General features: G+C 45.3%; 1 protein-coding gene across 1 annotated transcript in view; it reads left to right on the top strand.

Annotated features, from left to right (window-relative positions):
* LOC134965675 (nicotinamide N-methyltransferase-like) overlaps window positions 1–16405 on the top strand; it is a 40128-nt gene that overhangs the window by 14322 nt on the left and 9401 nt on the right. The window lies entirely within an intron of this gene.

Here is a 16405-nt window from a genome sequence, read left to right on the forward strand (position 1 = left end):
CAGCTGCCTCTTCTTGATTTACATTAGAGTATTTAATTCTATTCTTCCGTAAAATAGGTAATGTGTCCATTCTCACCAACCGCATGAATGTTTCAATAGATGCGTTTGATGAGGGAGGATCAAAGGTGCTGGAAACTTTGAAAGGGGTGTGCTTAAATTCAGTTTTCGCTCGTTTACTGAAAAATTCTTTCAGACGTAGCTGTCTGTGGAATCTATAAAGTTCAACCTCAAAGTCAAAAGGCTTTTGACGATGAGTTTGAACAAATGACAACCCCTTAGTAAGCACACTAACCTCCGACTCGGTCAATGCATGGGATGACAAATTGAACACGGCTATTTGCGGGTCGACCTGTTCTTCTCTCTTTGATTTTTTGTGCCTGATACCCCCTCTCCTACAGGGTTTTCCAGATCTCTGTCTGGTGGTGCCCGGCTGCGGGTGGTCGTTTTTCCCCCTAAAAAATGTTGTTTGGTTTTCCCAGAGTTGTCAGAATCACTCTGTGACGTGTTAGACTCAATATCTGTGTATTGTCTAGGTTGTCGTTTTTTAAATGTATGGTTGGTTTGCCACTGGCGTCTATTGGTCTGTGGAATCAACCAAGGATATACACGAAAGTCCCTATAATCCTCTTTAACCTTCTTATATTTCCCTTTTTTGAACGCTAATAATTCTGTCTTGAAAGTGGACACGCTTTCATCTAATTTGGATAGCCAATCAGTATCACTGTCAGCCTTAATGATCTCTAATCCTGCTATTTCACAAGAGCGAATATCCTTCTCCACAATTTTAATGTCGGCATTCACCTGCTGGATGACCAAGAGCATTAAATCAAAACTGCACTGATTTAATATCAGACACCACTGTCTACAGAACTCTTTACAATTCCGTCCCAGGGTAGGTTGATTTTTAATTCTAAAACCTCTGGGAATTAAATTATCTTTATGGTACTGTGACAGTGTCAATCCATGCAGCTCAAGTTCTACCAATCTTTTACGCAATCTCAAGAGATCGGCATGTATTTCCTGTGGACTGTCTAAATCAAAAGCTAGTTGTTCAGTATTAGAAAAAAGTATTTTAGATGCATCTTTATCTAGAAATCTCTTGGTCCCAGTGAGGTCGCCGACATTAAATTCCATGGTTTTATGCAGATACAACAAGAAGAAAAACACACGTATAACCTTATGTGCTCCAGTACCACATAAAGAAGTGCATAATATACACTCAACAAATGTAACAACATGTAATTAAAACAACATATAGTTAAAACCGTGGTGCAGTCCAAATCCAGTTCATGGAAATTAATCTAATAGACAGCGTGGGCCGCACAACACTGAAAGAACTCTGAAAGGGTGCTCGGTCAGAAACTTTTCAATACGAATATCTCCACACCATGAGGCTCCAGCTGGGGCTATGTTGTGGATGAAACCAGCACTCCACAGTATTTAGACAGTTTGTGTCATTTATTGTGCAAATTCAGCAAATATATACCATCACAAGCGGGTTGGTTAGTGCAAATTCAGCAATTTTGTAAACATAGTTCAGGTCTAGTCAAATATCTCACGTATCCCGTGTGTGCTGGGGATCCATGTCCTACCCAGCCTGATCTCCCAACAGCTGTTTCGGCTATCGCCGTCGTCAGGGGAGTTGTTACCACCGATCTGCTACCCTTGTCACTTTATACCCATACATAATTAAAAACACCGTGCTCACCTGTTTCCACACTCCTCGTTATCCCCGTCAGCTGGTGCCGAAAGGCGCGTCCGCCCCGTCGCCCGGACATCGCGGCGCTCAGTGTTGATGTCATCCGGCTCAGTCCCCTGCTGCCGGGCCACTCCCATTGTATACTCCGTCGCCTGGGTAACGGAAGACACCGTCATAGCGTGCCACCCCTTAGTGACGCGTGTCCAGTGTTCCCCGCCCTCTTGACGAGCGGAGATAAATTCATTGGTCCGCCTTTACAAGGGATCCGCCTTCTGTGACATCAGTCCATAGCCTCCTCGAATCCGAATAACAGAGCCCCGTCGCCCAGCAACATCTGCAGCGGGGATTTAAAAAAGAGGAATGACGGAAATGTAGTAATATCTACAACCATGGAATTTTAAACCTTAACCCATATACTACCCTCAAAAATGTCTATATCCAACATATAACGAGAGTCATTAACTGATATGTACACAAAATGTGCATGGCTGGAGGGTAGTATATGGGTTAAGGTTTAAAATTCCATGGTTGTAGATATTACTACATTTCCGTCATTCCTCTTTTTTAAATCCCCGCTGCAGATGTTGCTGGGCGACGGGGCTCTGTTATTCGGATTCGAGGAGGCTATGGACTGATGTCACAGAAGGCGGATCCCTTGTAAAGGCGGACCAATGAATTTATCTCCGCTCGTCAAGAGGGCGGGGAACACTGGACACGCGTCACTAAGGGGTGGCACGCTATGACGGTGTCTTCCGTTACCCAGGCGACGGAGTATACAATGGGAGTGGCCCGGCAGCAGGGGACTGAGCCGGATGACATCAACACTGAGCGCCGCGATGTCCGGGCGACGGGGCGGACGCGCCTTTCGGCACCAGCTGACGGGGATAACGAGGAGTGTGGAAACAGGTGAGCACGGTGTTTTTAATTATGTATGGGTATAAAGTGACAAGGGTAGCAGATCGGTGGTAACAACTCCCCTGACGACGGCGATAGCCGAAACAGCTGTTGGGAGATCAGGCTGGGTAGGACATGGATCCCCAGCACACACGGGATACGTGAGATATTTGACTAGACCTGAACTATGTTTACAAAATTGCTGAATTTGCACTAACCAACCCGCTTGTGATGGTATATATTTGCTGAATTTGCACAATAAATGACACAAACTGTCTAAATACTGTGGAGTGCTGGTTTCATCCACAACATAGCCCCAGCTGGAGCCTCATGGTGTGGAGATATTCGTATTGAAAAGTTTCTGACCGAGCACCCTTTCAGAGTTCTTTCAGTGTTGTGCGGCCCACGCTGTCTATTAGATTAATTTCCATGAACTGGATTTGGACTGCACCACGGTTTTAACTATATGTTGTTTTAATTACATGTTGTTACATTTGTTGAGTGTATATTATGCACTTCTTTATGTGGTACTGGAGCACATAAGGTTATACGTGTGTTTTTCTTCTTGTTGTATCTGCATAAAACCATGGAATTTAATGTCGGCGACCTCACTGGGACCAAGAGATTTCTAGATAAAGATGCATCTAAAATACTTTTTTCTAATACTGAACAACTAGCTTTTGATTTAGACAGTCCACAGGAAATACATGCCGATCTCTTGAGATTGCGTAAAAGATTGGTAGAACTTGAGCTGCATGGATTGACACTGTCACAGTACCATAAAGATAATTTAATTCCCAGAGGTTTTAGAATTAAAAATCAACCTACCCTGGGACGGAATTGTAAAGAGTTCTGTAGACAGTGGTGTCTGATATTAAATCAGTGCAGTTTTGATTTAATGCTCTTGGTCATCCAGCAGGTGAATGCCGACATTAAAATTGTGGAGAAGGATATTCGCTCTTGTGAAATAGCAGGATTAGAGATCATTAAGGCTGACAGTGATACTGATTGGCTATCCAAATTAGATGAAAGCGTGTCCACTTTCAAGACAGAATTATTAGCGTTCAAAAAAGGGAAATATAAGAAGGTTAAAGAGGATTATAGGGACTTTCGTGTATATCCTTGGTTGATTCCACAGACCAATAGACGCCAGTGGCAAACCAACCATACATTTAAAAAACGACAACCTAGACAATACACAGATATTGAGTCTAACACGTCACAGAGTGATTCTGACAACTCTGGGAAAACCAAACAACATTTTTTAGGGGGAAAAACGACCACCCGCAGCCGGGCACCACCAGACAGAGATCTGGAAAACCCTGTAGGAGAGGGGGTATCAGGCACAAAAAATCAAAGAGAGAAGAACAGGTCGACCCGCAAATAGCCGTGTTCAATTTGTCATCCCATGCATTGACCGAGTCGGAGGTTAGTGTGCTTACTAAGGGGTTGTCATTTGTTCAAACTCATCGTCAAAAGCCTTTTGACTTTGAGGTTGAACTTTATAGATTCCACAGACAGCTACGTCTGAAAGAATTTTTCAGTAAACGAGCGAAAACTGAATTTAAGCACACCCCTTTCAAAGTTTCCAGCACCTTTGATCCTCCCTCATCAAACGCATCTATTGAAACATTCATGCGGTTGGTGAGAATGGACACATTACCTATTTTACGGAAGAATAGAATTAAATACTCTAATGTAAATCAAGAAGAGGCAGCTGCAATAAAAACGTTGAATGACAATGCCCAGATTGTTATACGCCCCGCCGATAAAGGCGGGGGCATTGTAATACTTGATAAAATCAACTACATTAGTGAGGTCATGAGGCAGTTGTCAGATACAACTTGCTATAAACAACTACTATTTGATCCGACACTGAACTACAAAAAAGAAATAGACTCCATTATACAATTAGGGCTCAGCAATGCATGGATTGATGAACAGACCGAGAAGTTTCTCACCCAGGACTACCCGAGGATCCCACTCTTGTACATCTTGCCGAAGGTGCACAAGAGTTTAGTGGATCCTCCGGGTAGACCGATTATCTCCTCTAGAGGTTCCTTAGGACAACCCCTGTCCCAATATGTAGATTACCACCTACAACCGGTGGTACAACATACTCCCTACTTTGTTAAGGACACGACAGATTTCATTAACAAATTGACTGAGTTTGGTAGGCCGCCTAGTGATTGTCTTTTGGTGACTCTGGATGTGTCTAGTTTGTACACCAGTATTAACCACACTGATGGTATTGAATCAGTGAGGAAAGTCATTACCACCAGTCCACACTATGTGGGTCCACCAGTTGATTTTTTATTATTATTAATTGAAGTTATTTTACACAAAAATTATTTTTTGTTCAACAATTCTTTTTATTTACAGTTACACGGTACGGCGATGGGGTCGAACATGGCCCCGTCGTACGCTAATTTGTTTATGTATGATTATGAACAAGAAAAGATTATGAATGATTCAATTTTTTCAAATCACATAATTTTTTATGTTAGATTTATTGATGATCTTTTCATGCTGTGGACTGGTGGTGAGAAAACTCTTGTAGAATTTGTAGACAAGTTGAACAGCAGGCCTGAATCGATTAGATTCACATATCGTTACAGTCGGGTGAACATGGAGTATCTAGACGTTATGGTGGGGATTGAGAAGGGATGTTTCACTACTAATATCTTCAGGAAACCCACCGACAAGAACACGCTTTTGATGGCGTCCAGCTTTCATCCGCAACCTTTAAAAAAGGGACTCCCCTACTCACAGCTATTAAGGGTGACTCGGATCACATCGGATCGAACCAAACTGCCGGAGGCTCTGGCAAATATGGGGCAGAAGTTCATTGACCGTGGATACAATCCGGTGGAGGTAAAAGAGGCTGTGACCAAATGTTTGGGTCTGAAACGGGAGGATCTATTAATCCCGAAGATTAAACAAGGAGAAACTGAACGGCTGGTTTTTACCAGTACCTATGCCATCACATCGGGTTTGGTCAAAAAATCAATACTTAAGCATTGGCACATAGTCCAGACTGACCCGTCCTTAAGTAGATTCTGCGCCCACACACCCCTTTTCAGCTATAAAAGGAGTAGGAATCTGAAGGAACGTATCTCACATGCTGATGTCAGTCCTGGAACGGTGTCCAATAGCAACTGGCTCAGTTTGCAGAAGGGAGCCTTCAAATGTGGCAGTTGTGCTAATTGCCCCTTCATGCTGACGGGGAATGAATTTATACATCCAATATCGGGTGATAAATATGTGTTGAGACACAGGATGACATGTGAAACCCGATTTGTGACCTACATTATAGTATGTCCATGTAGAAAGATCTATGTGGGCAAAACGATTCGCATGCTAAAGGAAAGAATTTCGATGCATCGGTCTTCAATCAAAAAAGCTCTACAAATAGTGGAAACTAACACACCACCGGTAGCCAAGCATTTTGCTAGTTGCGGACATAAATTAAAGGACTTTAAGTGTATGCCGCTGGACCATATACCACCGCTTAGGAGAGGTGGTGATCGTAACAAGCTGTTACTGAAACAAGAGAGTCGGTGGATTTACCAACTGAACGCTATGGCCCCTGCAGGGCTTAATGAGGAATTGATTTTGTCTTGTTTTTTGTAAATTAAGATAGGATTTAGATCTATATCAGGCTTGCTGTTCATTGAAGCTGATTTCCTTGAGCGAATACCTTTTCCATATAAACTATAATGTATATCAAATTACCTATGTAGTTGGGATGATTGTCTATATGGGATATGATGAGGGCATATACTGGGTGGCTGATGATATTTATTGATAGGATTATGCATTAACGATATCCAGCCATGCACATTTTGTGTACATATCAGTTAATGACTCTCGTTATATGTTGGATATAGACATTTTTGAGGGTAGTATATGGGTTAAGGTTTAAAATTCCAAAATTCCATGGTTGTAGATATTACTACATTTCCGTCATTCCTCTTTTTTAAATCCCCGCTGCAGATGTTGCTGGGCGACGGGGCTCTGTTATTCGGATTCGAGGAGGCTATGGACTGATGTCACAGAAGGCGGATCCCTTGTAAAGGCGGACCAATGAATTTATCTCCGCTCGTCAAGAGGGCGGGGAACACTGGACACGCGTCACTAAGGGGTGGCACGCTATGACGGTGTCTTCCGTTACCCAGGCGACGGAGTATACAATGGGAGTGGCCCGGCAGCAGGGGACTGAGCCGGATGACATCAACACTGAGCGCCGCGATGTCCGGGCGACGGGGCGGACGCGCCTTTCGGCACCAGCTGACGGGGATAACGAGGAGTGTGGAAACAGGTGAGCACGGTGTTTTTAATTATGTATGGGTATAAAGTGACAAGGGTAGCAGATCGGTGGTAACAACTCCCCTGACGACGGCGATAGCCGAAACAGCTGTTGGGAGATCAGGCTGGGTAGGACATGGATCCCCAGCACACACGGGATACGTGAGATATTTGACTAGACCTGAACTATGTTTACAAAATTGCTGAATTTGCACTAACCAACCCGCTTGTGATGGTATATATTTGCTGAATTTGCACAATAAATGACACAAACTGTCTAAATACTGTGGAGTGCTGGTTTCATCCACAACATAGCCCCAGCTGGAGCCTCATGGTGTGGAGATATTCGTATTGAAAAGTTTCTGACCGAGCACCCTTTCAGAGTTCTTTCAGTGTTGTGCGGCCCACGCTGTCTATTAACTCTATGCTGATGATACTCAAATCTACCTTTCCTCCCCTGACCTCTCTCCTGCTCTCCTCAATCGTGTCTCCAACTGTCTCTCTGCTATCTCTTCTTGGATGTTCCAGCACTTTCTTAAACGTAACATCTCTAAAACTGAGCTGATCATCTTCCCTCAATTTCATTATCTATAGATGGTACTACTATCTCCTCTAGCCCCCAAGTGCGCTGTCTTGGAGTGAACCTTGACTCCTCCCTCTTCTTCAAACCACACATTCAGCACCTATCACAAACCTGTCATTTTTATATCAAAAATATTTCCAGGATCAGACCCTTTCTCACCCAGGATGCTACTAAGACCCTTATCCTCTCACTGGTTATCTCCAGACTGAAATACTGTAATCTCCTCCTGACTTGCATCCCTAACACATACATATCTCCACTCCAATCTATCCTCAATGCTGCTGCCTGGATCATCTTCCTCACCAAACACACTACATCCACCTCCCCGCTCTTACTAGCCCTTCACTGGCTCCCCTTCCCCTTCAGAAACCATCTCAAGCTTCTAACACTTACTTATAAAGCCCTCACCCACTCCTCTCCTAGTTACATCTCTGACCTCATCTCCCTTTACACTCCCACCTGTCCTCTTCGTTCTGCTAATGCATGCCACCTCTCCTGCCTTCTGATTAGCTCCTCCCACTCCTACCTCCAAAATTTTGGACAGACTGCTCCCTTTTTCTGGAATTCTCTAACTCTCCCCCTCAGACTCTCCACCTCTCTACAAAACTTCAAATGGACTCTCAAGACACACGACTTCTCCAAACCCATCTCTCATCCTAAGCCTTCTGTGGCCCACGCTCACTTTCTACCCCATCTGTGTCACCCCTGTTTGTGTGCCCCTCCCCTTTAGAATGTAAGCTCTCACAAGCATTGTCCTCTTCCCTCATGTGCTTTTACGTCTCTTACTTAACCTATCTTTTCAATACTCCCTTTGATGGCACCAAATCCTTCAGTTTTCTGCTACCCTGATACTTATTTCAGTGCTGTATACTGATGCAGCTATGTCTATATACCCTGTACATGTCCTATATTGTATTGAACTGTAAGTCACTGTCTTCACGTTTTGATTATTTGTTTACTCTACAATTGGGCGCTGCGGATCCCACGCGGCACCATATTAATGGGTGTGGTTCATCAAATCGACAGTGTCTAGGTCGACAATGTTTAGGTCGACCACTATAGGTCAACAGTCACTAGGTCGACATGGATGGAAGCTCGACATGGTTTCTAGGTCGACATGTGCTAGGTCGACAAGTCTAAAGGTCGACATGAGGATTTTTTTTTTTGGGTGTCGTTTTCTTAGTAGAGTGACCGGGATCCCAAATTAGTGCACCGCGTCCCCTCGCATGGCTCGCTTCGCTCGCCATGCTTCGGGCATGGTGCCTTCGCTCCGCTACTGCTTTGCTCTGCACACTTTACGTTCCAATCGTAGTCCACGTGGATCGTTAAGTATGAAAAAATTCAAAAAAAGAAAAAAAATGTGAAAAACTCATGTCGACCTTTAGACCTGCCGACCTAGCACATGTCGACCTATAAACCCTGTCGACCTTCCATCCATGTCGACCTAGTGACTGTCGACCTATAGTGGTCGACCTAAACATTGTCGACCTAGACACTGTCGATCTTCAGACCGGATCCCCATATTAATAAATGATAATAATAATAATAATAATAATAATAATAATAATAGTAATTGGCACATCAAGCAGGCCTATGAGAATCCTCAGCACCATATAATATTATTCTATAAGTGTAGACAAGAATGCCTGATTACAATTTTCAGCACCTCAGATTGTGAATGCAAAGCCCAGTGTGAGGACAGAGTATGGGTTAGGCAGAAGTGTCCTGGCAGCTAGAGCCACCCCTGTGATCTGGCATTAGGATTCCCATTCAGAAGTGTGTAAATTATTAGGAAGGGAAAGTTTTGGAAAGAATTGGCCATCAGTCACATTATCTCTTATTCTGAGATGGGTTTCTAATGTGTGTTTTGTATACTCAGGCCTGCTACAGTCAGATGCAAAATACACAGTATACCTGTGACAGAATCTAGCGCTGCACGTTCTATCATCGGTCTCTGACAGAAAGCTCCTCAGTGGGAAGGACCAGCATTGGGTTTGTCATCAGAGTACCCTTAAATCATTTTTCAGGTCTCCACTTACAGCCAACTCCGGGCAGAGGTATATTGCCAGCTACGGGCAGTACTGTTCTGCCAACTCCGGGCAGAGGTATATTGCCAGCTATGGGCAGTACTGATCTATCAGCTCTGGGAAGAGGTATATTGCCAGCTATGGGCAGTACTGTTCTGCCAGCTCCAGGCAGAGGTATATTGCCAGCTACGGGCAGTACTGTTCTGTCAGCTCCGAGCAGAGGTATATTACCAGCTATGGGCAGTACTGTTCTGCCAGCTCCGGGCAGAGGTATATTGCCAGCTATGGGCCGTACTGTTCTGCCAGCTCCGGGCAGAGGTATATTGCCAGCTATGGGCAGTACTGATCTATCAGCTCCGGGCAGAGGTATATTACCAGCTATGGGCAGTACTGTTCTGTCAGCTCTGGGCAGAGGTATATTGCCAGCTACGGGCAGTACTGTTCTGCCAACTCCGGGCAGAGGTATATTGCCAGCTATTGGCAGTACTGATCTATCAGCTCCGGGCAGAGGTATATTGCCAGCTATGGGCAGTACTGTTCTGTCAGCTCTGGGCAGAGGTATATTGCCAGCTATGGGCAGTACTATTCTGTCAGCTCCAGGCAGTAGTATATTGCTGGCTACGGGCAGTACTGTTCTGTCAGCTCTGGGAAGAGGTATATTGCCAGCTACGGGCAGTACTATTCTGCCTGCTCCGGGCAGAGGTATATTGCCAGCTATGGGCAGTACTGATCTATCAGCTCCGGGCAGAGGTATATTGGGGGTAATTCCAAGTTGATCGCAGCAGGAATTTTTTTAGCAGTTGGGCAAAACCATGTGCACTGCAGGGGGGACAGATATAACATGTGCAGAGAGAGTTAGATTTGGGTGGGGTGTGTTCAATCTGCAATCTAATTTGCAGTGTAAAAATAAAGCAGCCAGTATTTACCCTGCACAGAAACAAAATAACCCACCCAAATCTAACTCTTTCTGCACATGTTATATCTGCCTCCCCTGCAGTGCACATGGTTTTGCCCAACTGCTAAAAAATTCCTGCTGCGATCAACTCAGAATTACCCCCATTGTCAGCTACGGGCAGTACTGTTCTGCCAGCTCCAGGCAGAGGTATATTGCCAGCTATGGGCAGTACTGATCTATCAGCTCCGGGCAGAGGTATATTGCCAGCTATGGGCAGTACTGATCTATCAGATCCGGGCAGAGGTATATTGCCAGCTACGGGCAGTACTGTTCTGCCAGCTCCGGGCAGAGGTATATTGCCAGCTACAGGCAGTACTGTTCTGTCAGCTCCAGGCAGAGGTATATTGCCAGCTCCGGGCAGTACTGTTCTGTCAGCTCTGGGCAGAGGTATATTGCCAGCTACGGGCAGTACTATTCTGTCAGCTCCAGGCAGAGGTATATTGCCAGCTATTGGTAGTACTGTTCTGTCAGCTCTGGGCAGAGGTATACTGCCAGCTACGGGCAGTACTGTTCTGTCAGCTCTGGGCAGAGGTATATTGCCAGCTATGGGCAGTACTATTCTGTCAGCTCCAGGCAGAGGTATATTGCCAGCTATTGTCAGTACTGTTCTGTCAGCTCTGGGCAGAGGTATATTGCCAGCTATGGGCAGTACTGTTCTGTCAGCTCCGGGCAGAGATATATTGCCAGCTATTGTCAGTACTGTTCTGTCAGCTCTGGGCAGAGGTATATTGCCAGCTATGGGCAGTACTGATCTATCAGCTCCGGGCAGAGGTATATTGCCAGCTATGGGCAGTACTGATCTATCAGCTCCGGGCAGAGGTATATTGCCAGCTACGGGCAGTACTGTTCTGCCAGCTCCGGGCAGAGGTATATTGCCAGCTACAGGCAGTACTGTTCTGTCAGCTCCAGGCAGAGGTATATTGCCAGCTCCGGGCAGTACTGTTCTGTCAGCTCTGGGCAGAGGTATATTGCCAGCTACGGGCAGTACTATTCTGTCAGCTCCAGGCAGAGGTATATTGCCAGCTATTGGTAGTACTGTTCTGTCAGCTCTGGGCAGAGGTATACTGCCAGCTACGGGCAGTACTGTTCTGTCAGCTCTGGGCAGAGGTATATTGCCAGCTATGGGCAGTACTATTCTGTCAGCTCCAGGCAGAGGTATATTGCCAGCTATTGTCAGTACTGTTCTGTCAGCTCTGGGCAGAGGTATATTGCCAGCTATGGGCAGTACTGTTCTGTCAGCTCCGGGCAGAGGTATATTGCCAGCTATTGTCAGTACTGTTCTGTCAGCTCTGGGCAGAGGTATATTGCCAGCTATGGGCAGTACTATTCTGTCAGCTCCAGGCAGAGGTATATTGCCAGCTATTGTCAGTACTGTTCTGTCAGCTCTGGGCAGAGGTATATTGCCAGCTACAGGTAGTACTGTTCCTGTCAGCTCTGGATAGGTTTGCCTGCTATGGGCAGTTTCAGGGAGTGATAAAATAGATTGGCCTGAACAGGCATCCCTGTGAGAAATCCATATTACTTGTATTTATATAGTTAGATTTGACAGCAACAAATTTACCATAATATGGAGATAAGACCTGAGTGATAACCTGAAAGTAGTACCTATGTGAATTGGACATCAGGGATTATTTCTGAAGAATTTCTCATTCCCTCTGATAAATACTTTCTCTCACATGAGGGAGTAGTGGACACTGAAATAACCTTTACCAAAGTTTTTATGTCCATTGTTGCAATATATGAGGAAAAAACAGTGTGTCAGCCTGTGTCCGTTTGGATGGTTGACCATGTTATGGTCGACAGTCATTAGGTCGACCACTATTGGTCGACTTTGACATGGTTGTCATGGACACATTGACATGGATGACATGGACACATTGTCGACACATGAAAATGGTCGACAGATTAAATGTCGCCATGTGAAAAGGTCGACATGAGTTTTTTTTTTTTTTAAATCGTGGAACTTTTCCATACTTTACGATCGTGGTCTACGATTGGGAATGGTAATCTGTGCTGAGCGCAGCGGTAGTGGAGCAAGGCACCTTGCCTGAAGCATGGCGAGTGAAGCAAGCCATGCGAGGGGACGCGGTGCACTAATTGGGATTCCCCGTCACTTTACACAAAAAACGACACAAAAAAGTAAAAAAACTCATGTTGACCTTTTCATGTGTCGACCTTTCAGGTGTCGACCATTTTATGTGTCGACCATTTGTCCATGTTGACCATGCCAATGTTGACCAATAGTGTTCGACCTAATGACTGTCGACAATAACATGGTCGACCATTCATACCGGAACCGTGTCAGCCAGAGAGACTGAGCCTGCGTCCTCATCCTTCAGTGCTGAAGAAAAATCTGATTCAGTACTGCCCAGCTGACAGTGTGCATGTGACCTTTGCACAACCTAGCCTGCTGGGCAAGTGCAATTTCACTGTTAGTGTTGGCAAGTTAGGCTGGGGCCACACATAGCGGCCAAGCGGGTCCCGTTCAGTGGGAACCGCTTGGCCGAAAGGAGAGTGCACATGGGCACTTATGCAGGTGTCCACAGATGTGCGGCAGTCTTGCTGCCGCCGGATCCAAATGCAACATGCTGCGGTTGGGCCGGATAGCAGGATGAAAGGATTTCAGTGTTAACACATACATTTCAATGCATGTGTTCACACAGTGTGGCTGTGGTGTGTTCTATGAAATCCCGTGTGTCTCTAACCAGATTCTGTTCTGTGGCATCCTGCAGAACACCCCCTCATAGCAAAGTTGGTCCCATTCAGCAGGACCCGCTTGACACTATGTGTGGCCCCAGCTTTAGTGATTTAAAAATTTTCCTTCCCTGCCTTCCAGCAGAAAATCATGATGCTTGCTACATAACCCACCAGTTGTTGATAGGTAGCTATCCTCCCGACAAACAAATACAAATATCTCACATACTGTTATCATAATATACTATTTATTGAGACACACTGTTCTGCATTGACTTAGTCACGAGTACGAATGGGCTCAGCCAGGCATGGCTAGTCATTGCTGTGATGCGTATGCATGTACGTATACATTGCGGCAGTGATGAGCCTGGCTATATCTGTAAATCTCCTAGTCCAGAAGTTCTCAAACTTTTTGAATCACGGCGCCCTACAGTACCAAAAATCCTTTCACTGCACCCATAGGCTAAAAGTTATTTTATTGAGTCATTAAGAAAGAAATATTAAATTAAGTAAATTGTCTTTTTATGTCATCATTAGGTTCAATTGTGTGGTGAGGGGCAATATCTGCTTCTGTTTGTCCACATATATTATGAGTAGCAGCCACCAGCACTGGTTTTTGCCTATTACATTGACCATAAATAATTTGAATTAGTCCTGGACCATAAATCAAAGGCTCCCCTGCAAGTTCCCTGAGGCACGCCATGGAGCCACAGTTTAAGAACCACTGTCATAATTGAAAAAAAACATCTCAAAGAATTAAATGTACCTGACTTTAGTCTAGTTCTAATGTTTCTGATAATATAAACAAGTGTAATACCTGCACAATGCTAATGCTTCATATCTAACTGATACAATCTGTATTGCCACTTTTCTGACCTGGCCAGAGTCAGACTGGCCCACAGGGGTACAGGGAAAACCCCCACTGAGCCCCATTGTCTGTCTTCTCCTCTAGGAATCAGGTTCCAACTGTGCACTTGAATTTTGTCATAGGCACATAGGCGCAGCACACTGAGCCAGAACGTGGGGGTAGGAGGCACTATGACACATATGTTTGATCAAATTCTCTTTGGTATGCCTAATTCAGAACTGGTCACCTTAGCAGCAGCCGCATTGTACGTGAGCACACAGTGAGATGCAACAGCACCTCACTTGTGTGATTGCTTCTGCCTGATTGGCAGGTAGATGCAGGGATGGATCCAGAGGGGGCATGACACACTGCTGTGTGACCCTCCCTAACTGGTTGCCACAAATGTCAGTCTGCCCATCAGCCCTCCCCTGGGCAGGCTTTCTTGATCAGCCCAGCAGCTCCACCTCCAGCATTAAACTTGCAGGGATAGGCTTGATAGGTATTGGTTCTCTGCACACATGTGACATGTTCAGTGCTGAGGAGCCCAGTAGCTAATGTACAGGGCTCAGTGACAGCCCATATATCAACCCGGGATCTGGAGGAGTCAGACAGAGTCAGCGCCACCGAGGGAAGAAGCGCCACCACAGGGACTGAGGCAACTAGCAAGAAGTCCCAGACAGGTCAGTCACTGTGGTCACGTGGACACCGATGTTGCCGTCCATGCACCCAGCAAGGAGGATGTTAAATGAAGCAGAAGATGACTCCATTGCCCTGGCCCCTACTTTCTTCAGTCTGGGATAGAATCAGTGGGTGAGTAGTGGTGCTGCTGAGTGTGGGGAGAAGGGGCAGGGCCAGAAGGTGAAGGATAGAAGGCTGCTGCTGAGGAGGGAAGTCTGGAATGGGTGAGGTTGGCTGCTGGCTGCTGCTGAGGCCTGGGGAGGAAGTAAATGAGGAGCAGAGTAGCAGTGCTGGGTGTAGATAGAACGTAGAGAAGGGCCAGAAGTTGGAAATTATAAAGCTACATCTGAGGAGGGGAGTGAGGTTGGCTGCTTCTCAGTGGTGGGAAGGGGGTGACTTGTCTACAATGAGAACAGAGGAGGCGTTCTGAGCAGGAGTCTGAGTCTATTTCGGGACTTCCTGTTAGACATGGAAACCAGAACGGGGCAAAACATCATCATGCCACTGTCGGATTCTCATGGATTTTGTATTCCATTTAAGGAGCCTGGCATTGCCGCCATTTTCACTACAGACTTGGAGAGTGAGGAAGACAGACCTCTGACTCTCTGTGTGTGTGGTGGTGTCAGGTGGGGTCAGTGTGTGCTCTGTAGGTGTGCTGTTCCTATCACTGTGGAGTCCCTGTGCTGATAGGGTAGCTGTCCTGGTTGTCACTGGTGTTTCATATTCCATTAGGGAAGCAGCAGCTGTACATGGGTGTTTCTGCCCTGGCTGTCACCGAGTTGTACAGCGGGCAGGGGCACAGTCCTCCTGTATGCAGTGAAAATACAGAGGCTCTGGCTGTAAAAAATCAGGGGTGAAGTGCAAACAAGTGTACACTGGCCCTGTCTTGTATGCTGTAAAAATTCTGGGTTCAGTGAAAAAAATGTACACTGGCCCTGTCTTGTGTGCTGTAAAAATTATGGGGTACTGCTGTTAAAATAAAAGTACACTGGTCCTGTATGCTGTAAAATACAGGAGTGCTGTTGTTAAAATAAAAGTACACTGGTCCTGTATGCTGTAAAAATACATGGGTGTTGCTGTTAAAATAAAAGTACACTGGTCCTGTATGCTGTAACAAAAAAAGGGGTGCTGCTGTTAAAATAAAATTACACTAGTCCTGTATGCTGTAAAAAAACAAGGGTGCTGCGGTTAAAATGAAAGTACACTGGTCCTGTATGCTGTAAAATACAGGGGTGCATTGAAAATAATTGGACACTGGCCTTTGCTTGTATGCTGTAAAATTACAGGGGTGTTTTGAAAAGTTGGCCATGGGATGAAAAAGCCCATTGTCATGCCTGGGCAAAATACCAAAAGAGCCACCTCTTTGGTGAGGAATTAATTCTCCACAAATCTGGGCACCAGATGTCAAGCCATATGTTGCCTTTGTCAATCCATAATAAGTGTGGGTAAGGACATCAATCACCTAGCAACATCCTCTCTTATACGTCACCAGCAGTGCATTCATCATAAGTCATTGTCAAGTTCACAAACTTTCAGTAATAGCATGTGCAGTCCACTGACACCTAAATGATGTGGTTTGTTTGAATATTATCTATCTATGAGGGTGAGGATGTAAACACTGAAGGGGGGAATCTGGGGATGAGAATGACATCTTGCCACTGTAGAGCCAGTTTGTGCAAGGAGAGATTAATTGCTTAAATTTTGGTGGGGTCCTAAACAA

The sequence above is a fragment of the Pseudophryne corroboree genome, chromosome 10 (genome assembly GCF_028390025.1).
Source record: "Pseudophryne corroboree isolate aPseCor3 chromosome 10, aPseCor3.hap2, whole genome shotgun sequence".
Classification (NCBI taxonomy): Eukaryota; Metazoa; Chordata; class Amphibia; order Anura; family Myobatrachidae; genus Pseudophryne; species Pseudophryne corroboree.